Consider the following 22,278-nt stretch of genomic DNA (forward strand, 5'->3'; position numbering starts at 1 on the left):
TAGCAAAAATGCATCTCATTCTTCATACCTTTTCTTACCCCAGAACACATCCTACTTATCTTGCTTGTTTCCCTTATTATTTCTAGTAACTTCAGTTACCTATGTTAGAATTTTTATCCCTTAGAAACCTTTAATTTCTAGTGAAAATGAAGAGGTAAGCAATTATGTACTGTCTTTCACTTTAGCATTCTGTGGTTTGGCAAATTTACAAATACTTTTTTTTTTTTTTTAATGTTGTGGCTGACTTGGTTTTTTCCCTACATGTTTTTTGGTTTTTGTTTTTTTGTTTGTTTTAATTTTATTTATTTTTTTTAAATTTTTGGCTGTGTTGGGTCTTCGTTTCTGTGCAAGGGTTTTCTCCAGTTGTGGCGAGCGGGGGCCACTCTTCATCGCGGTGCACGGGCCTCTCACTGTCACGGCCTCTCTTGTTGCGGAGCACAGGCTCCAGACGCGCAGGCTCAGTAGTTGTGGCTCGCGGGACCAGTTGCTCCGCGGCATGTGGGATCTTCCCAGACCAGGGCCCAAACCCGTGTCCCCTGCATTGGCAGGCGGATTCTCAACCACTGCGCCACCAGGGAAGCCCACAAATACTTTTTTACAATTAATTTTTATTGGAGTGTAGTTACTCCACAGTATTGTGTTAGTTTCTGCTGTAAGGCAAAGCGAATCAGCTATACATATACATATATCCCCTTTTTTTGGATTTCCTTCCCATTTAGGTCACCACAGAGCACTGAGTGGAGTTCCCTGTGCTATACAGTAGGTTCTCATTAGTTATCTATTTTATACATAATAGTGTAGGTATGTTAATCCCAATCTCCCAATCCATCCCACCCCTCCTTCCCCCCTTGGCATCCATACATTTGTTCTCTACATCTGTGTCTCTATTTCTGCTTTGCAAATAAGGTCATCTGTACCATTTTTCTAGAGTCTATATATATGCGATATTATACCATATTTGTTTTTCTCTTTCTGACTCACTTGACTCTGAATTTTTAGAAATATGGTTTTCACCGTGGCCTAAAACATGTTTACTAGTAGAACCAATTTTATCTTTAGTTTCTCTGCAATAAAAATAGATCAACCTGTGTTCAGTAATTAATGCTTCACTATTTTATATTATTTGGAAATGATCTGGATATTTAATACATTTTCATCATTTAACTTAATCTTAGCAAAACTTTAAGGTTTCAGGTTGCCGAAAAGATTTAGGAAACTTATTTGGAAAGTTCACTGGAAAAATCTTTTTATCCTACTTTCATTGATTTTACTTACTTGCCCTTAACAGTTATGTTTAGATTACCCAGGAAAACTGCTTGAAACATTAGACAAAATCAGCCATCATTCTAAGTTATTTTGGCTGACAAATTTTGTAACAGAGATAACATAACTTATTAGACTAATAAACTGAGGTAGAATAAAAGTTGTTTATCTGCGTTATATTCAATGTTGATAACTTTAAGGACAAGCCTGTTTTAATTAAACTAGTAAACATAAACTAGCTTTTATTTACGTGAACTTGAAAAGCATTGGGTTACTTTCTGTTATATTTTTGATTACTTTAGAATGCCTAATCCTTAAAAGCTTGTCTTCAAACCAACTAAATAGAGCTCTTTTACAAGTTAACTTTGGCAATACCATCCGCTGGTAGAAAAATATCTCCCATTACGACATACCTATATGGACACACACACAACATATAGACAGATGCAGACAGATGTTTCTGGAGAAGATTTGTAAGATTTCTCATTAGCCCAATTTCCAAATACTTCCTCTCTCTCTCTCTCTCTCTCTCTTTCTTTATTTTCCTGATGAAAACATTTGCATTTCAAAGAATGGCTTTTAGGTTCTAGAGAAAAAGGGGGTAGTAAATCTACATCACAAAGGCCCAGAAAAGGTATCTCCACAAGAAAATTTGGGGATATATTTGGAGGACAATTCTATCTTTAATATCCCAATACCTACAAGTATTTTGAGATAAATAGGGGAGGTTTTGGAATTGACAAAAAGGACTGACACACCCATCCACCTGTTTTTGGAAAGTTTCTTTTCCTCTGGGTACATTTAAGAAGGCCTAACAAATTCCTATCAGGCCCTGAATATCAGTTTCCAATTTGGCCAACTTTCTGATCAGAGTTATTAAATCCTTTCAAATATCTTGTCAAGTTTTAGCCAGGACAAACAGTAAATATTTGGGGCAGTATTGAATAATCCCATAAAGTTTAATTTTAGTTTCCTCTTGGCTGTTTAAGGGAATAATATATCAGTTTACCAGAAAATCCCTAAGAATTTCGTCTACTCCAGGAGGGGCCCATGTGTGGGCATTTAAGTTAATATTGACGAGTTTGCATAGGGGCTTTGAGGACAATCGTTTTTCCAGTGTCCTAGGTAATTACAACTGGAGACATCAATTTCTGGGCCACTGTTTTGATAATGAACCCCTAGGAGGGTTAGATGTGGGAGGATCAGGTGTTGTTTTAGATACTTTTGTGCTTTTAATTTTTCATCAGCCTTTGCAACAAATCTTTCAATGAAGTTATCTTGGAATTTTGAAAACATTTGGAGTCTTCTGCATACTAATTGCAATAGGTATTCACTCTGTTTAATATGGGAGCCCTCGTTTTTAAGTGTACTTTATATATTGTCTTATCTATTTGGAACATTCCTCATAATGGCCTTTGCAATTCTAGGTTGTTTTTAGTAAATCTTTGCCATTTTGCTAAATATCTGCTGCTTCGGGAACTATAATTCTTAAACATAAAATAAGCAGGTGTGCTGGTAGGTGACATGCTCAACTCTTTGGATATAAGTAACCCATTTCTTTTATCTAGGCCTTTGGGTTTTTTGGAGCCAAAATAATACCTAAGAGGGACTTGCTGCAGAGTTGGCAGGTGGTGAGAGCTCTAACAGCCTTTCAATGCTCGGTCAGTGCCCACCAATGTTTGTGGCTCTTTTTTTTTTTTTTTTCCCCATTAGTAACTAGCCTTTACTTAATATTCACATGAGGTCTCCCACTGACCCAGTCCAGCTCAAATTAGACCCAGTCTGATCCCAGACCCAGTCAGGTTTTTACATCAGAACCAAATCCAACCCTGGCTGGTAACCGCCAATAATTCCCATGGTACTTTGAACGGGAAGAAAGGGTTGAGCCAGCAGACCTCACAGAATATGGACTGCAGACTGATTTCAAACAAATGGAGAGCTGTAGACTAAACTGTCAGCAGTTTCCAACATGGAATCCAGGCACAGAGCTGAGGGCTGGAGTTTCCCACTCAGAAACCTGAGAATTGTGGTCTGAAAAGGCAATTAGAGCGGGAGCTTGGATGCAAAGAGAGCAGAGCTCAACCAACAGAACCTCACCAAAGGCCCTTGGAAACAGCGAGAAAGACAGTGAACTCAAAATGGGGTTTGTGGGAGCCACGCCTGTGTTTCCTGTTTTTTCCCTGAAGGCCGTCGGAAGTTCACTTCAGATCTTGTTGCTGCCATCGGTCTGTTAAAAAACAAAATTGAACCAAGTAAATTTGAAGGTCTACTTGACTTTATTAGGCAGCTCATGAATCGAGCATCACCGCATTTAGCAAGTATAATACAAGAGTGTTGTGAGGGGTTGTCCAAAACGGATGGTTTTTAAAGGAAGGAGTGTGGAGAGGGCCTACGTGACCCTTGCTGACCAGAAAATTCCAGACTGGTTGATTAAGATTACATTTCTTAGGAAGGTCGAAACTGCAATTAAGTTGAATATGACCTCTGGGTTTGGTATCGTGGGATTTAGCACAAGTGATGCCATTTTGGGCCTGTGGTTTTCTCTTCCATGGCCTTATTGCGTGGTATTAGTGCCATTACAAAAAGGTGCTACAGAGCTACCTAGCCTCTTCCGCCTTGTGAGGACACAGCAAGAAGGCCCCATTTATGAACCAAGAAGCCCTCACTAAATACCCAATCTGCTGGTGCCATAATCCTGGATTTAGTCTCCAGAACTGGGAGAAATAAATAAGACACCAGTCTGTAGAGTTCTGTCACAGCAGCTGGAATGGACTCAGTACTCTTCCATGTCTTCATACTGGCAGTTTCTTTAGAGCAAAAGGACCACTTTCTGTTTTGTACTGTTAGTTACAAGACCTGACAATTCTTAAATAATATTTCTTTTTCGCCTCCATTCTTCCCACTTCCACCATCACCATCAAAGTCTAGACCCTATGACCTGTTCTGTGAACTTTTGCATCAGTCCTAACTGATCTATTCACCTACACCTTCTCTCTACTCCAATCCAGCCCATCCACTGCATCTAGATTGAAAGTTCAAAAACATAGTTGAAGAAAGTTCTTTTCCACATTTAACTGTATTTGTCTGCAGAAGCCTGTCCTTAATTTGGAATTCACACAGAAAGAGAGCAGTAAAGGATTCTTCAAAGTCTTTTTATCTAGTTTTAAATTGAAGAAAATCAAGTAGCTTACCTGCATTGTTCTTATTTTTCATTTTTGTAATTAGTTAAATTCTAAAATATATCTCTTAATATACATAACATATGCTGTGCAATAAATTAATTTATGATTAAATCCTCAAATTTTACATTTATTGCCTTGTATATAAAATGACCTTTGAAGCATTAATGGAGTACTAATTATGTTTTTCATTTGATGTAAAGTGCTTATAAACTACCTCACATCACTACAAATTAAACTACATAGTAATATGGTGTATGGCGTATTCTTCTTTCCAAAAGCTCAGGGACCTTTACAGGAATCATTTTATTAATCTTCACACATCTCTGAGATGAGATGTTTGGTTTTAATTATCTTTCCTTCTGCGTTTGGGAAAGCTGCACGAATGCCCTTTATCACTGAAGTATACAGGCACTGTACCAAGTATGCTATGTTAATGCAGAGTAGCAGAAAGGCCGAAAAACCATCTCTTTCATCAAACCTACATCATTGTTGAAAATTTCAGAAGTTCCATGCCAGTAGGAAATGAGCCGCCTTCTGTTCAAGGGTACCAAATGCCTTACCTTGTCTGTTCAATATTTGGTATTGATCGGTGATCAGATCTCCAGGGACTTAAGTCAGAAAATTCAGTATAGAACTTACAAAAAATCTCCCCTCTGTATCTCTTCTCCTGAGTCCTTGGATCTGTCTTAATTTTACTGTTAAAACCAGAATTCAACTGAATTACTCTGAAGATTTAATTGCAATCAAAGGTGTTACCTGGGACTGCAAGGGTCTCAAGGCTCAGATGGTGGAGACTCTGCTTCCGAGCTCACTCATGTGGCAGCTGGAAGGCTCCTGTGGATGTCTGCACAAGGCCACTTCTCAGGACAACTGGTTTCCCCCAGAGCAAGTGACCCGAGAGAGCACCCAAGACAGAAGCCACTATCTTTTTATAACCAAATGTTAATGTTCCATCTCTTCTGCCATATTCTAATCCTTAGACATGAATTAATATGTCCAGCCCACACTCAAGGGGAGGGGACTACAAGGACACAAGTCCTTGGAAATGCAGATCATCGGGGCCACGTTATACGCCGCCTGCTGTAAGCACACTGTTTTCACTTTTGTGTACTTTGTCTGGTGGCTCAACATTTTCAGAGACTTCAAGACCCATTTTCCTTTTTAAAAAATTTTTATTGAAATATAGTTGATTTACAACGTTGTGTTAGTTTCAGGTGTACAGCAAAGTGATTCAGTTATACATGTATAAATATATATTCCTTTTTTACATTCTTTTCCAGTATAGGCTATTACAAGATATTGAGTATAGCTGCCTGTGCTCTCCAGTAGGTCCTTGTTGGTTACCTATTTCAAGACACATTTTCTTCTTTGAAGAGTTTCTTCCCAGCAACTGTTTGAGGTCATCAGGGTGGTTCTTGGAACTATTAGGTCACTTTATATCCAAACAAAAGACACTAAGTGAGATTAATGAACCTATTTAATGGTAACCAATAAGAAACAGAACTGAATTCAGGTTTTCTAATTCCTGGTCTTCCCATATTTTGAAATAAAGGTTGATTCCCTTTTGTCAGGTATTTCCAACCTAACTGGAAAAAGAATGTGAAACCAAAGTGCCCAGGTGGATTGCAGCTTAGGACTGGAGGTGGGGAGGGGAGACAGGAGGACCCAAGAGATGGAAGTGGAAGTGGTTATTGTTTAGTTTGAGGAAACTGGGAAGGAAAATCATGTCTGGTCTACTCTTAGACATTTCATATAATAGGAGGAAAATGTCAGGATAAATATCGTTAATACAATCAGATAATTTGGGGATATATAATGGAGAATGACTTGTATCAACAGCTAATCGGATGTGTGGCAAAGTGGCTAACAGTTTGGGAATGTTTTCTAATTACGCTTGTATTATGTTGTATTGACGTCACGGATTTGGAGTGGAACAATGGAGTGCAGATTGCGGTTGGAGACTCACAAGTATCCTCTTCATTTGGTTTTCTAAATGCTGTTCTAAATATTACTCCTCCCATGGGGTTTGTGTGCAGCATCAAATAACAGTGGCTGTTTTGGGTAGGGAAAGCTGCCCTGATGCTTTGTGATATGAGTTTAGGTCACTATGGACATTTTGGGCTAGAAATTCTTCATTGTGGGCTGTCCTGCACATTGTAGGATATTTAGGCAGAATTTCTTGCTTTTATTCATTAATACACACATGACAAAGAGAATACTTTTAGACATTGCCAAACACCCCTGGAAGAGAAAGGGGAAAAAATCACTTCCAGCTGAGAACCATGGGGGCCCCCTTAAACATAAAGCCAGATAAGAACTGATATGATGTCCCATACTCAGAAAACAATTCAATAAAATGATCCTGCCATGTTAAGAGTATATTTCTGAATTGCAGAATTAAGAGTGATTTTAATTTTCTTTCTTATGCTGTTCTCTGTTTTCTAAATTTCTTACCATAAGTATGTTCTTGTTTTATAATTAGAAAAATTTGAAAAGTTGCCCAATTATTTTTATTCGAATTTAAATAATAATTAACTAAATAAAGTTTTATTAATTTGAAGTGTTAGTTCTTGAGTATTTAGACTATTACTGATAGTAACGTATCCTTTCAGCTTTATTAGCTCATCTGATCTCTACAGTAGGCTAGACTGTAGCCTATTCCTCCATTTTAATTCTAATTAAATGTCTTAAAGAAGGGAGTAACTTTTATCTGATCCCTCAGCTGAAAGGATGAGCCAGGATCTGAACTCTGGCTTTCTGCTGTCAGGTTTCCCACTGAATTCCAGAATATTTAGCCACGTGGATGAGCTCACCCACTGACAGTCCTAGGGAACTCAAGTGTTAATGCCCATTATCATATTGTTTCATTATTGTGAATTTGCCAAATGTTATTCTATGCTGACAGCACTGTTCTTTTTATTTACCTTAACTTCATTCACTACTCGAGCAACAAAGGGAGGGATATAGGTTAGGTGCTGGGAAGTACTGTGAAAGCTGGGACCATCTATAACCTCAGGTGACATCCTTTGGGTCCAAACCTGGGGTTTGCTAGTCTGCTGGGCAGTAAGGAAGTGAGATGAGAAAGAGCCAGCGCATGACTAACTGTGTGTGCATGTTTTGGATTTGGGAGGCATTTTATGAGGGAGAGGGCTCTCAGGGACTCTGTGATTCGATTTCCTTTCTCATTGCTAAAGCTGATTTGGGGGCACAAGGCTTGGGTGTGCAGCAAAGTGGGCTTGCCACTACTGAGGTCCAGCGGTCACAGGCAGCGTGGGTCTCTACTGGGGGTCTGCTCCTGTAAACAGATGTCAGGGGAGAGCCCAGCAGAATGAATGATGCTTCCTATGGGGACCTGGCTCCAGGAAGGAAGGAGGGCGAGCTGGCCGCACCCGCTTGCTCGTCTCCGGTCTTGAGTCAGGTAACTCACTTCATCTCCAGGAGGAGGGGCTGTGGGTGAAGCAGAAGGCCAGGGTGTTTAGGGGCAACACACCCTCATGGAAACTACCAGAAAGGAGGAAGCATTTACTTTCATGCTTATCAACACTCTTATTCTCCTTCGTGGAGATTTAGCCAAGCAACATAATTTCCCAAATATATTATATTTTCTTGTTGGGAGGTTCTAGAATCTCATGAGATTCTTCTAAATAGTATAAGAGGAGTAGTAACCTGGCATTGTGGTTCTGCAAAATAAATCAGGTTCCTGGAGTCCCTTGGTGAGAAATAAAGTGAATGGATGTTTAAACATGGCTTTAAACTAAATAGGATTAATAGCCCATTGCAGTTGGATTTTAGATGATTTTAAGTGAAATATGCACTTCTAAGAAATGCTTCTAAGGACGTCAGACACAATAATGTTAAAACATTAGGAAAACATTTTGAAGATAAAATAATTTACCTCTATTTCTACCCACGGGGAAAAAAAATGGTGAGGAGGTCCTTATAAATAAAAATATGATGTCCCCTTTGCAGAACTGGAAGGACACAGTTAAAGGAAGAACTTGTGATTTGGGTCACAGAAAATCCCTTTGAACAAAAGAGAACCTTGATGAACACATATGCCCCAAACTCAGAACGAACTGAATTATTAAAACCATGGGCAGATGTAGACCAGATAAAACACACCAGGCTGCAACATCGAAGCAACATGAACTCTGCTCTATAGCAGATGATACATCAAACTCAGAGCCCCTTTTTCCACCCAGTACATTTCAAATGTTTAAAGAGGCAAGGATTAGGAACGAAAGTTGCACTTTAACATATGTGGTCCTCATTACTCTTGGTCAATTTAGGGGAGCAAATCTTTCTCCAAATTCAGTGAGTTGGAATCTAGGTAGCAAAACTGTCTCCGTTTTTTCCCCCCAGATTTTCCCTTTTTTCCTCCCTACAATTTTTTTTGTTTGTTTTGTGTGAGATACAGCGAAATGACAGAATATGGATAAGCCAAATAGAAACAAACATTCCATCTACGAAATGAAATTTCCTGAGTGTGGTTACATTGTACCATGTCCTACTGTTATAATGAGTTCTCCACAGTGTCCTGAAGTGCGTCAGAGCATGCAATATCCCTGCCCTCGCATGCTGATTCTTTATGGTGGAATACAAGGAAGAATATACAGAAGTGCCGTCGCCTCTACAGATTTTTAAAACTGATAAAAAGAACGTAAAGGGTGCGAAAAGAAAAAGTCACAGCACAAAGAATTGAAAAGGGCTGAAATTCTAAGATGGATCCGAGGAACTTCTATTATAAGCTAAAATACAGTGGTCATCAAGATGAGGAGACGGGTACAGGAGTGTAGCAGTGCAGTTGAAAGCTCACCATTGCTGGATGTCTGATCAACGCCAGCCACCAAGGCTTTGGTAGATCTGAAATTTTGTCTGCACACTGGGGCACCAGAGGTGAAGGATAGAGAGACAAAGATGAGAGTTCTCTGTTAGCTTGGGGTCCTGGAGATGGAAGCTTCCATATTTAGCTTAAAGATGCTGAGTTGCCGTATCCACCCAGTTTACTGCAGAATTCTATGGAGAAAAAGTGAATTATTTTAATTTCTACAGCACGTAACTCACAGTTTGGTAGAATATCAAATTTACTCTCTGGTAAACAGAAGTAAGCAGTTATTTTGAAATAAGGTAAAGACTCTGGGCTCGTCTTCTGGATTGAGTTGTTCTACATGAGTTAGAACTGAATTATTCTATCCCTTCTCTCAACTTCTTTCTTCCTTGGGAAATTAGCTGCACTATTACATGTGTCAAGTTTGCAGGCATCGCTAATGATATGCTCCAGTTTCTGAACCCCACCCTGCGCCACCCACGAGGTTAGGGGTGCTTCTTGGACATTACCTCATGAAGTCTTCATGAGGTATCATGTATCACGTATGTGTTTTACCCCCAGTTTACAGAGGAAAAAATTGAGGATCAGAGGTTGGGTGACTTGGCTGGCCTTTTACAGTTAATTAATGTTCAAGCCAGGCCTATCTGGCCACAAAGCTTAGGTCTTTGCTGTTCCAAATAGTTGCTACCTTGCGAAAGCAATTCCTCTGCCCCTGGTCTTGGGGTGTTAGCAATTCATAAATCACCCACAGAGGTTGGAGTGCACGATTTTAACCTGTGCGAATGTGTGAGAATGTGAGTGTGCACATGTGTGTGCATGTATGTGTGTGTGGATATGAGATTTTATTCAAAGAGCCTCTTACTGTAGAGAGATTCATGGCATCATTTCCTCCATTCAGCTTCTCTTTACGTGTCTCATATATTCATTTTGGAATTAGCACTTGAAAATATTTTATATGCCAGAGATGTACTTTTTTGTCACCAGATCTACCAAATTCTGCTCCCAAATTAGTCTCCTAGGAGAAAACTCTTAGACATTATAGAGAAATGAGACAAAGACTGGGCTGTGCTGAATCCCAGACCTTTGTGGACACTATGAATTCAGACCAGCTTAATTATCAGCCAATTTGTTGTTCTAGCATTGCTATGGAAAATTTCTTGCTTATTCACCAAGATAATATAAATTGTTCCCTCTGCTGCTATATGCAATCCAGCCACAAATAACTCAATGGCAATACCACTCAAATTAACTTATAGGCAGAGTGATGTCTGCCAAATCAGAAGGTATTATAAAAATTTCTGGTTTTGCTCCAAAAACTACCCTAATGATTTACAGATGAGATCTAATTTTGGAGTAGCTGAAGTTGTTAGTTCTTGGAGTTTGCTTAAGGCTTCAGATTAAATCAAAGTTACTTGAAAAAAAAAATTTTTTTTTTTATTCCCATACTTCTTATTTTTGTTAATGCCAACATGAATTACAGAGGCCCTCTAGTAAACAGGTGACATTGAGGATAAAGTAGGTAATCTGGGCTCAAGAACACCTAAGTTTAATAGTAGGAATATATACTTTGTATATGTTCTCAGGCTCATTAATACTTCAGTGCAGGACTTGAAAACCACAGAAAAGGAGAGAGAGGACAATAGAAGTGTTTCTCAATATAGACTGCAATCTTCTACAAGAAAGCTTGGCTTGGGCTGAAAATTGTGTGAATTGGATTTTTTTAAGAACCAAAACAGAAGAGACCAGTGCACCCGCATTTGACTGCGTTCACCACGGGTAATGAAGAGGAGGACGAGGAGAATGCAAGTGACGCCAATGTGCACCGCACTGTCTGTTAATTCCTGACTTGTCATTTGCGTTATGACTAGTTACCTAGCGTGGGTTAGCAGGGGGCTATCTTAAGTGACTCCTTGAGAACTTCAGGATCCTTTCTTATGAACAGTTATAAAATACCTATCTCTAAGTTTCCTTCTTTTCCCTTTAGAGTGTGCATGAAATCACAGACTGCAGCTTACCCACACACAATAAGACTGGGGACAGAATTTGCTAATCAAAATCACACTGGAAACCTGGGTTGTATTACTCCAGAAAGCCCGTGACCCCATTACTTGCTTTCTCACTTGGAAAGAATTCCTGTGAAAGATGATCGTGAGGTATTTTCACATATGCTGCATTTGACACACAAAGATGAGATGGTCTCCATTTAGCAATAGGGAAGGGAAGGGGCTAAAGAAAGCTGGGGATTCATACTTAGAATTTCCTTTCTGGTCCAACAACAAAAACAGTATCTATTAGTCTATGTGTTGAATTTGTAAAGCCCATTGGATTTTTAACACCATGGGCAAGTCTGATAACCTGTTACATTTATAAATTGCTTTACTTTTTAAAAGTTCTTTGCATACACTTTCTTGTTTACTTAGCAATATGTATATCCTGCGAGGTTTGTTTTCCTGTTATTTCCATTCTGGAGGTGAGGAAAGTTGGAAGGGGTTGTCCAGGGCACAGCTGGTAAGAGTGATGTTTAGCTCAGAGGTGGATCTTCTGATGCTGAATGTGTTTTCTACCCACCAAACCTCACTCATTCTCTGCTAACACCTTAGGTATCTCATTATTGCTTGGAAGTGTGTCAGTCATTCCCTGGACATGGGGGAAATTTCTAGGACAAAACATCATATTGAAAAACACAAGACATGAGCCTGAAATTCATGAGCTAGGACAGTGCCTCATAAGCTTTTGAAGCAGTTTGTCTCCCTTCTAGGCTTTATATGTTTGAAAAGAGTTCTCAGGAAACATTTATTTATGATTATTCAACTAATGTTGACCTCTCAACCAAGAGGTAAAAGGTACCTACTGCAAGATCACATTTACAAGGATTATATTGAGAAAATGTGAGAAGAAACATAGTGTTTGAATTTACTCTCAGCCTAAAATACATTGAATGTGTCAAGTCCGAATTTAAAGACACATAGGGTATAGCACTACAAAATGCAATCCACTCGACATGACCTCTAATGAACTTTAGAGATTTGGGAAGCATTTAAAGGGGCATAAGGGCCACTGGGGTCTACTTTTATTAAAGCATTCGGTAGTTTGTGTTTCCATTTCTCTATTTTTCTTCCTGTGCAATGCAGTGTGAGTTATTGCATTTCCCATGGGAAAAAAGTCACCATATTAATCATTTTCTTATAAAGCCCAAGAATGGTAATCAAAGAAATACTCCAAAGAAAGGAAAAATTGGATTATTTTTGTCAGGCAGCCAATGAGAATTGACATATAACGTGATACTAGATGAAGACTTTCATTGAAAAAAGTATTAATTTTCATAGCTCCGCTAAGTTCTGTTAGCTGGAAAAATTCAGATTTAGGGGAAAAAAGTAGTACAGTTTAATATAAACAAGTATTCAGTGTATAAAATCCTTTCCCAAAATGATACACAAATTGAGTACTATTAAACCAATATAGTTGCAGAATATGTAGGGAAAATCTGTGAACTGGTTGAAAGCAGCACCTGAAATGGAAGATGCTAAGATTAATAGACCCGGTTTCTACAGAACATTCTTTTTTTTTTTTTAATATTTATTTATTTATTTATTTTGTTTGCACCGGGTCCTAGTTGTGGCACACAGCATCTTTAGTTGCGGCATTCAGACTCTTAGCTGCGGCACGCATGTGGGATCTAGTTCCCCGACCAGGGATCAAACCCAGGCCCCCTGCATTGGGAGCGTGGAGTCTCACCCATTGGACCACCAGGGAAGTCCCTCTACATAGCATTCTTAGGAGGATCTTGAAATGTTTTCAACATCTTTGAGTTCGGTTCACTAAGTGCTTGAGACTTGGTGGTTAGGTTGTGTCTCTGGCGGGTGCAGTTGCCACCCCATGGCACCAAAGTGGCACTAGGCCACCACTTTCTGGTAGAGCTCAGGGACCTTCTCCACTTTCTCAATTATAAGGCAGGTGTGTGCTGTTAGTCCATAGATTCTTTATCAAGATTTATGAATACGAGTCTGTGTTCTGTGGTGCCCCCAAGAGCTGACACGTACCTGGTGGATCTGCATGGCACAACTGGGAAGGTCATGCCAAGACTTCAACCCAGAGCATCAGTCCTGTGAGGAATTTCCATCCTCACTCTCAGGCCAGAGAAGGAAGCCCGAGGCATCCGGCTCTTGCCAGAATAGGGGATGCAAAGAGAGAAGCAGGGACCTTCTACTTTTCTCCACTTGGGAGGACGTAAGGGCACTCCTATCTCCTCTACAGCCTGACTTTATCACCTCTGTGCCCCAGGCCAGGGGCTCTCAAAGTGTAGTCTCTTGTCAGAAATGCAAATTATTGGGCCCAGTCAAGACCCATTGAATAGGAAACTCAAGAGCCAGCTGCAATCTGTGTTCTAACAAGCCCTCCCCGTGATTCTGATGCATGCCCAAGTCTGAGAACCTCTGACCGAGCAATACTGCCTGTGGATAATTCTGTCCACTGCCCCCCCATCCCCCATGCTGTTCTGTGCCTCCATCACCTTGCTCAGAATCCCCCCTCCTGCCTCACCCTTCCTTATTCGCCTAGCTCGCTCTCATGCACCCACCAAAGTCTCAGCTCATAAGCCATCCCTGTAAAACCAGTCAGGGCTGAGGGCCCTTCTCTGTGCTTCAGTGTCACCTGCAGTACTTAGCGGTCGATATCCTACAAGAATCATCTAGGCATGTTGCCTGTCTTCCCACTGACTCCAAGGTAGTGACCAGGCTTCATTCAGACAGGCCTGGGTCTGAATCCCCGTATAGCTCTCCACTCGCTATGAGATCCTAAGTCAGCTGTTTGTAGTCGCCGTGCCATTTTCCTGTCCCTTAACCCCCAGGATGGCACAGGTGCCAAGATTTCTGAGCCCAGTAGAAGTTTGTTCAACTGAACTCAAATGCAGCAAGCCAAACAGAAAAGCCATATGACCATGGGGGTGGGCAGAAGATTGGAGAATGCGCTCACCGCCACGTGCTGAGCCTGAGTAGGGCAGGGGCAGCCCATGGTCTGGGGGAAAGAGCACTAAATGGAGACTCTGAGGCCAGCGCTCATGCTACCTCTCCAGCATTACTGCTGCATTTTCATAGCTATACAGGGGAGGATGGAGAATCCTGCGCTCAAGGACCCTGCAGGGCTGAGATCTGAGTGCACAAGTCCTGTAGAAACAGGGATGATTGACATACGTAAAAATATAACAGCCAGAGATAACTGAGTATCACGTATGTGCCAGACACTTTACATATGTTACGTCATTTAATTCTCAGGACTCTCAGGGTTGGGGCTGTTCGTCTCCCCGACTGTAGCAGAGACAATGAGGGTTTTCAGAGGGTACCTGAAGGTCCCGTACCTGGTAAAGGGCAACAGCAGGCTTTGAACCCAGAGCTGTTCCCACCAAAGCGGAGCTTTTAAGGAGGATGCTTTACTGCTGCCCCGCACTTGGGGAGGTATGGTGGTACTGGTTTCTGTGTGTGCCAAGAGAGCACGAGGGCTGACACACAGCGTAGAGTAAGGTGAGGGTTGACACCAGGACCTTCAGTCGGTTGCACGGTGATCCAGGGAGGGGAGCAGGGTTTAGTCCGCCGAGGAGCTCAGGCCTGCACACCTGTACGTGGGTGGTGAACCAGGCCTGTCCCAGCGTCAGGAGAGCCCCCAACCAGCCAAGGGCACATTGCACATTCCTCCAGCATGAGCAACGAGGCCTCCTAATACTACGGGCAGGCAGGTCAGTCGAAAAGCACCATGAGAGCACTGCCAAGATGAGGTCGAGTGAGGGGAAGGGAGGAAAAATTAACGTGGAGCTTCTGTTCTGAAATTGCGTCTTAGACCAAGAATCACGCTGCTCTGGTAGCTGAGGCCCTTGCAGGTTAAATGATTTGCCCAAGGTCATATAGAAAGTCAGTGGCAAGAATAAGTTCAACTCAGAATCCTGAAAGTCCTACTTTAAACACAGCCCACGGTGGCTCAATTTCCCAGGCAATTCTTACAGTGAATTCAGCTGCTCACGTGCCTGGGAAGGCTCGTCCTCACTTCCTGTACACCCCTGAGCTCAGCATAGGGGAGGCTGCCTATTAGGTGTTGGCATCTTTGAACTGCCATGGTTAAAGGTTTTCTCCAAACTCCATATGGATAAGATGATCAGATCTTTAAGAGATGTTGTTTTCCCACCTCTCAGGATTTGCTCTTACTTGGGCCATATGTTAAGGAAGTGACAGTTTAAAAAGAGACCACCTCGCATGTTTCCCCATCCCCACTTGGCTAGTAAAGAACAGTGGAATCACTTATCAGGGCCTCTTCAGGAGCTGAGCTGATTAGAAAGGTAATAGGGTTCGCGCACGTGTGCAGGAATCGTGTCCTGTCCTCTGGAGACTGGAAAGCGCTGTGAGTGGTCCTGCTGGGAGGTCGCAGTGTCCAGCAGGCAGCAGGCAGGTCCACCCTAGGGACGGCAGGCTTTTGATAAAATGATGACTTAAACTGTCCAGATTTCTTGGGTCCAAAAGTCTATGTCATTGCAAAATATCCTGGATGGGTTTCAAAAGGAAAGTGACACTTTATTCAGATGGCTCTTTCAAGCGTTGGTGTCTTTGCTGCTTGGGCCAGCTGCTGCCCTTCCGTAAATTATGATTACAGTGACACTCTGACTGACCTAAACCCCTCAGTCTTGGCTCTGGGCACATGTATAAATCTAACAAATGTCTGTGCAGGGTTCATCGGCCTTTCCTATTACTTACAGAGGATAGCGTCTCTAAGTGGCTTCATTTTACATTATCCTTAATGTTTTGTCAAAAAAGCAAGGGAGTCAGACAGCCTATGTGAATGGGGGACCTGTGAGCTCTCTGTGGTCCAGCTTCTATTTCTGAATCGACAGGGTCATTGAACGGTTAGGTGGACTTGATCTTTGAATGTAATTGTGTGTTTGTTTTTTTGTTTTTGTATCTGTAATAAGCGTATAATCGCAGAAAGTGTGTTACAATTATTTTGATAGATTTACATCAGAACACGTTTCTGGCGTGTCTAGCCTGCTTAGCATTCAGAGTGATACGGACTATAAAATTATTTAAATCTAATGATTAGTTGTTTCAGAAAGTCAGTGTTATTTGACCAATAGTGTCTCCTGAAACCAGTGAACAGTGCCAGATGGAGCGAATCGGTTTCTCTGCCCTCCCCCCAGCCCCTGCTGTTTACTGCTAAGTTTTGCTTTAGGTTTGTGAAGATTTTCTAAATAGATTTCAAACTCTGTTGCTTCTTTCCCACTACTGACATGAATTTCAGATCTGTCATTCCTAGTCATCATTATTGACAGTGGCCACATTTATTAATGGACTCTTTTCAATTCTCTAAACCCTTCTAAAAAACAAAAACAAAAACCTGCCTTGAAAATCTTTATCACCTAAAACATACACATATATCTAGGATTTATAGGCTAACAAATATTATAGAAGCACGTTACAAGTGAAATTAACATGGAAACTTTGCCTCTGTCTGAAGAAGAGAAGAGAAAAAGCATTTAAAAGTGCGTATGGAGGCCTAAAGATCCTCTCCCAGCAAAAGAGTCAATGCTGCTCAGACTCATCCACAACCGTTTTATTGCTGTGTTTTTAAACACTGGAGAAGAACCGCCTTGCCGCATAATGATGGGTGCGGAATTCAACCTCCAGGAAAGTCAAGCTCTTCGTGGGAGGGTTGGATCAGGCTCCCTCGCTCCCTCTTTTCGTTTGCATTATTCAGTGGAAAAATACAAAGTGGCATAATGACGGGAATAAGTTATCTCTTATCAAATCTGACTTTAAAATTCGGGTTATGTAAAACGCAGAAACGCATAGGAAATTCAATCAGAACCCCCAGTCACATTATGTACTCTCTGTTCTTGGGCGACAGAACACTCCGTGGATCCCGCTCCTGGGAGCCAGTCCCAGATTCGCCCTCCTTGGCTGGAACACCTTTTGCGGGCAACTTCCACCAGGGGAAGCTCTGAGCACATAAGTGCTTCACAGGCAAACTGCGAGATGCAGGCAAGACAGGGCAAAGAAGATGTGGGATGCTACCAAAGGTCCTGCAATTGCTTTCACAGAGATTAATGAGACTGGATTTCTTTAGGATTGTTACACCAGGATTTAACTATTCGTGGAGACTGCAGAGCCTAGTAAATATGTAAACAACGTTTGGAACTAAAACCTTCTAGAACCTAACTTCTTTAAGAGAGAAAACCCACTTGCTGTTTGAGAGCTCCAGTCTTTCCACGAGCTGAAATCCCCGTTTCGCTTCTCCAGCCCTCCTCTGGAGGTTATTCCCATTCATTTTCTAATTCACCTTGGTTTTAAGCACACACACACACATGCATCCACAATCCCATAAATGATAAATTCGACGTCTGTAGAAAGACAGTCACCTAATTGCACAGTGAAGCAGAAGAAAACCTTGCAAATGGTATACAGTTTTCAAAGTGTTCCAAGCCTTAGGCAAAAGCCTTTCAACTGTGTCTAAAACTGAATGATAAAATATGTTGTACAAATTATCTGTGAACAGGAAACATGTGGTAGTGTCAGGGGACTGAAATTTAACACTTGTAAAGAAATGGGAACTGCCAGTCATTCAGATCCTTCTCTTTATGTCTTTTCTTTCTTTTTTTTTTTTTTAGTTGCAAGTTTCATCTTTTTTTTCTACCATCCGTTGATTTTCAAGTTTATAATAAGACACTTATCAGATCGTGCCAGGCCAATTGCAGCTTTATTTAAAAAACAACAGCAAGAAAGAAACACGTGAGGGTGAAGGTTTGGTTTCCCCCCCGCCCCCCCGCCGCCGCCTTGGTAGGACTCCTGACAATCTCTCTGCTCTGTGGTTTGGAGCCCTGGTGGTTTGTGTGTGGAGTTTTGAAAAGAACTGAAACTCTTCTGAAATAGGAAAGATGCAAAGCACAGGTAATCACACATTGAATAATCGTGTCTGTATCCTTCATTTTCACAAACCTAAAGGGGCCACTCCATCATTGCTAAACAAGAGGCAGAAAGGCTTCCACGGGGTAGTGATTTTTCTGTTTCCTCACTCTCCACTTTGCTCTTGGAATGACTTGGTGAAATTTGTCTCTTCCAAAGAAGCACCCATTCCTCTTCACCGAAGCCAGTCACCATCTCTCGGCTGGTGATCCTTACTGATGGAACTGCGATTAACCCCTGCGATTTTTCACCCCGTCTCTTCAACTTTGATGAGCTCACAGCCACTATTTATATACTTGAAGCCTTATGCAGCTATCTGCGGCAAGTCGGAGTGTTAGTAAATTTCATATTTACAGAACAAGGAAAAGAGGGGGAAGTCTGTTCTGCTACATTTGTTTCCCACCATGAAGTCACTCAGCTTTCATCTCATTGCTCAGTGGCACTCTTATTTTAGCGTGTCTTTTAGCACGTAACTGCTTGATGACATTAAAAGTAGCAGACGATATTCTGCTGGTGCACAGACCTGCCTCCTTAGGACTGGGGCTGATCTCAACGGAATACCTTGGGCCAGTCACCAAAAATGAAGCAAGAGCAGATAGTTTAATTTGCAACCCGAGCTCAATCAGCAGAGCAAATAGTGAGTGGAAAGAGTGAAAACTCATGGATATCCATAGAAAAGTGCGGGCTGTCCCGTCCGGATTATACCCTCCATTCCTGGAGCTGGATGTTACCTTGACCTGCGCCCAAAATGAAAATTGTCTTTCTCCTTCCTTCCTTCCCTCTATTTCTTCTTTTTTTCTCCCCTCTTCCCTCCATTTCTTTGAATTGTACAAATTATTGAATGTTTCCTTCATGCCATTCACAGCGAGGAGCTGTGGTTTTGAGGAAGAATAAGGTATGGTCTTCTCAGGAGTTCATGGCATGGTGGGAGGCTGGAGAAAGTTCACAGAAGGAAGCATAGCACCAAACTTCCTCTCTGATGAGTCAGAGGGTGTGTCTTGCGCTCACCAAGACAGAGTTGTCACATTTCAGTGTTCGTGCAGTATTGCTTTGGAATGCCAATCCTTCCATCCAATTTCCCTGAATTCCAGCATGATGCTCGGGGCCCATCTGGTTCTCCTTTTTCCCCTCTGTCTTAGATAATCGTTCCTATCTTATGCTTTATTTATTTAAAATCCTCTTTCTGCCATGTTCTTTTTTTTCCTTCTTACTTATCTAAACCCTTCCACTTCTTGTGAGCTCAAATCACATATGAAACCTCTGCTAACACCAATTATTTCTCATTCAGATTATTTACACATTTCAGTGTACGTTATGCCTGTTTTTATCACTTATCTTGTGTCATTCTCTTGTCACTCCAAACAAGACTGAGAGCAAGAATTGTATCACTATTTTTATTGTATAGTTGATTTACAATATTGTGTTAGTTTCAGGTGTACAGCAAAGTGATTCAATTTTATATATATGTATGTATATATATAATTTTTTCAGACTATTTTCCATTATAGGTTATTGCAAGATATTGAATATAGTTCCCTGTGCTATACAGTAAATCCTTATTGCTCATTGTTTTATGTATAGTAGTCTGTGTCTGTTAATCCTATACTCCTAATTTAACCCCCCTCCTTTTCCCCTTTGGTAACTGTAAGTTTGTTATCTATGTCTCTGAGTCTCTTTCTGTTTTGTGTATAGATTCATTTGTATTATTTTTAGATTCCATTTATAAGTGATATCATATAATATTTGTCTTTCTCTGTCTGACTTACTTCACTCAATATGAAAAGCTCTACGTCCATCCATGTTTGCTGCAAATGGCAATTTCCATTCTTTTTATTTATTTTAATTTTAATTTTTAAATTATTATTTTTTAACATCTTTATTGGAGTATAATTGCTTTACAATGGTGTGTTAGTTTCTGCTTTATAACAAAGTGAATCAGCTATACATATACATATATCCCCATATCTCCTCCCTCTTGTGTCTCCCTCCCACCCTCCCTATCCCACCCCTCTAGGTGGTCACAGAGCACCGAGCTGATCTCCCTGTGCTATGTGGCTGCTTCCCACTAGCTATCTGTTTTACATTTGGTAGTGTATATATGTCCATGCCACTGTCTCACTTTGTCCCAGCTTACCCTTCCCCCTCCCCGCATCCTCAAGTCCATTCTCTAGTAGGTCTGTGTCTTTATTCCCGTCTTGCTCCTAGTTTCTTCATGACCATTTTTTTTAGATTCCATATGTATGTGTTAGCATACGGTATTTGTTTTTCTCTTTCTGACTTACTTCACTCTGTATGACAGTCTCTAGGTCCATCCACCTCACTACAAATAACTCAATTTCATTTCTTTTTTATGGCTGAGTAATATTCCATTGTATATATGTGTCACATCTTCTTTATCCATTCATCTGTCAATGGACACTTAGGTTGCTTCCATGTCCTGGCTATCGTAAATAGAGCTGCAATGAACATTTTGGTACATGACTCTTTTTGAATTATGGTTTTCTCTGGGTATATGCCCAGTAGTGGGATTGCTGGGTCGTATGGTAGTTCTATTTTTAGTTTTTTAAGGAACCTCCATACTGTTCTCCATAGTGGCTGTATCAATTTACATTCCCACCAACAGTGCAAAAGGGTTCCCTTTTCTCCACACCCTCTCCAGCATTTATTGCTTGTGGATTTTTTTATGATGGCCATTCTGACCAGTGTGAGATGATATCTCATTGTAGTTTTGATTTGCATTTCTCTAATGATTAATGATGTTGAGCATTCTTTCATGTGTTTGTTGGCAATCTGTTTATCTTCTTTGGGGAAATGTCTATTTAGGTCTTCTGCCCATTTTTGGATTGGGTTGTTTGTTTTTTTGATATTGAGCTGCATGAGCTGCTTGTAAATTTTGGAGATTAATCTTTTGTCAGTTGCTTCATTTGCAAATATTTTCTCCCATTCTGAGGGTTGTCTTTTCGTCTTGCTTATGGTTTCCTTTGCTGTGCAAAAGCTTTTAAGTTTCATTATGTCCCATTTGTTTATTTTTGTTTTTATTTCCATTTCTCTAGGAGGTGGGTCAAAAAGGATCTTGCTGTGATTTATGTCATAGAATGTGCTGCCTATGTTTTCCTCTAAGAGTTTCATAGTGTCTGGCCTTACATTTAGGTCTTTAATCTATTTTGAGTTTATTTTTGTGTATGGTGTTAGGGAGTGTTCTGATTTCATTCTTTTACATGTAGCTGTCCAGTTTTCCCAACACCACTTATTGAAGAGGCTGTCTTTTCTCCACTGTATATTCTCGCCTCCTTTATCAAAGATAAGGTGACCATAGGTGTGTGGGTTTATCTCTGGGCTTTCTATCCTGTTCCATTGATCTATATTTCTGTTTTTGTGCCAATACCATACTGTCGTGATTACTGTAGCTTTGTAGTATAGTCTGAAGTCAGGGAGCCTGATTCCTCCTGCTCCGTTTTTCTTTCTCAAGATTGCTTTGGCTATTCGGGGTCTTTGTGTTTCCATAAAAATTGTGAAATTTTTTGTTCCATTCTTTTTTATGGCTGAGTAATATTCCATTGTATATAGGTACCGCTTCTTATTAAATCAGTTGTCTGTTGATGGACACTTGTGTTGTTTCCATGTCTTGGCTATTGTAAGTAGCATTGCTATGAACATTGGGGTGCATGTTCACATAATACGCTTTGTAAACACTTGATAGGATTAATGATAGTACCAAGCATTGGTTGAGCACTTACTGTCAGCCAAGCAATGTGCTAAGATCTCTCCACTTATCATGTCATTGTATACTTACAACAATCTTGGATGTAGTCTTACTGTTCTCCATGTTTTTCTTGTGAGGCAACTGAAGAAGGGGTTTTTTAAGTTAACTTGTCAAACAGGCAACGTCTACATTTTAACCCATGTATCTCAGCTCTGGAGTCCGTATTCTTTAATGCTGAGCACCTCGGAAGTTTTCAGTAAACACCTGCTCAAGGGAATTGAATGGGAGACAATTTGCAAATCTGAGAACCATTGAGAAGACTTCTACAGGAATGCCTTGGGTGAGTGAAAGGGGCTGATGGTGAAT

At 40.8% G+C, this 22,278-nt stretch overlaps 1 protein-coding gene across 1 annotated transcript in view; it reads left to right on the top strand.

Annotated features, from left to right (window-relative positions):
- The window catches only part of LOC133074581 (sodium/hydrogen exchanger 2), a 467,777-nt gene that overhangs the window by 297,624 nt on the left and 147,875 nt on the right, over positions 1 to 22,278 (top strand). The gene's annotated exons all lie outside the window — the stretch shown is intronic.

The sequence above is a fragment of the Eubalaena glacialis genome, chromosome 14 (assembly GCF_028564815.1).
Source record: "Eubalaena glacialis isolate mEubGla1 chromosome 14, mEubGla1.1.hap2.+ XY, whole genome shotgun sequence".
Classification (NCBI taxonomy): domain Eukaryota; kingdom Metazoa; phylum Chordata; class Mammalia; order Artiodactyla; family Balaenidae; genus Eubalaena; species Eubalaena glacialis.